Below are 1,446 nucleotides of genomic sequence, written 5' to 3'. Positions count from 1 at the left end.
ACTTACTGATTGGCTGACTTATTTCTTGAGTGGCTGGTTGTCCGATTAGTGAACTGGCTGACTGGCTGAGCAACTGTCTAACTGAGTGGTTAACTGACTGACTGACTTTTTGGTTGAGCTTTTGACTGTTTGTTTGGTTAACTGACTTACTGGCTTTTTGGTTGAGCGGTTGACAGTTTGTTTGGTTAACTGACTGACTAACTGACTATTTGGTTGAGTGGTTGACTGTTTGTTCGGTTAACTGTCTGACTGACTTTCTGGTTGAGCGAATGACTGTCTGATTGACTGACTTACTGGTTGAACGAATGATTGACTAATTGATTTGGTCAGAGCATTTGACTGAGGTTGGATTGAGGGAGATTGAAGTGAATGCGAAGGTGAAGTGAAAGCGAAGGTGAAGTGAATGAGGTGAAACAAAGTGTCTCGCGGATAAATGCAAATGATAAAGTGATATAGAATCCCCTTTAAATGATGTGACTGATGAAGTGAGTGAAGTGAATTGAAGTGAAGTGAGTCTAGCGGAAATTGTGATTGGTGAGGTGAGTGGTTTGCGGAGTGAGTGATTGGCGAGTCGGTAACCTTGGCGAGATAATGGTCTAAGGGGGGGAGGGGAATGTGGGGGAAGGGGGGTAGAGGGAGGGGGAAGGGAGTCAGACCAGGTGGGGGGTGGTGGGTGTGGTATGTGCGAATTGGATGCGTGTCCACATGGGCGTGCATGTAGGGGCATGTGCATGTAGGCGCATGTTTGTTTATACATGTTTGTGTGTGCGTGAGTATACGTGTATGTCTACATGTGTATGTGGGTGTATTTTTGTGTCTATGCATGTATCCCTTTGTGTATATATAAGCCTTTTTATGCATATTTATATATGTATGTAAATTAATATATGTATATGTGCGTGTATCCCCTTCCTTTTCTCCCTAACCTCACCCTCTCTCTCTCTCTTTCTCTCTCTCTCTCTCTCTCTCTCTCTCTCTCTCTCTCTCTCTCTCTCTCTCTCTCTCTCTCTCTCTCTCTCTCTCTCTCTCTCTCTCTCTCTCTCTCTCTCTCTCTCTCTCTCTCTCTCTCTCTCTCTCTCTCTCTCTCTCTCTCTCTCTCTCTCTCTCTCTCTCTCACTGTCTTTCTCACTCAGGCGTGAACATATATATATAATGAATGAAACAAACGTAAGACTTGTACACATGTGTAAGTGTGTGTGTGTGCTTGTATGTGTGTATTTGTGTGTGTGTGTGTGCTTGTATGTGTGTGTGTGTGTGTGTGCTTGTATGTGTGTATGTGTGTGTGTGTACTTGTATGTGTATATGTGTGTGTGTGTATGTGTGCGTGTGTGTGCGTGTTTAGTTGGAGGTCATACACACCTCCCTTCACCTGGCTTCACTCCATAAGCAATACCGGTTGGATAAAAGTCAAATATGTTGTTTGTGTCTTGAGTCGCGTGGCGGGAG

This window comes from Penaeus japonicus, unplaced genomic scaffold (genome assembly GCF_977035675.1).
Source record: "Penaeus japonicus unplaced genomic scaffold, GWHDUDI00000001_assembly GWHDUDI00000023, whole genome shotgun sequence".
In the NCBI taxonomy this organism is placed as follows: Eukaryota; Metazoa; Arthropoda; class Malacostraca; order Decapoda; family Penaeidae; genus Penaeus; species Penaeus japonicus.
Note: the sequence above shows the minus strand (reverse complement) of the source record.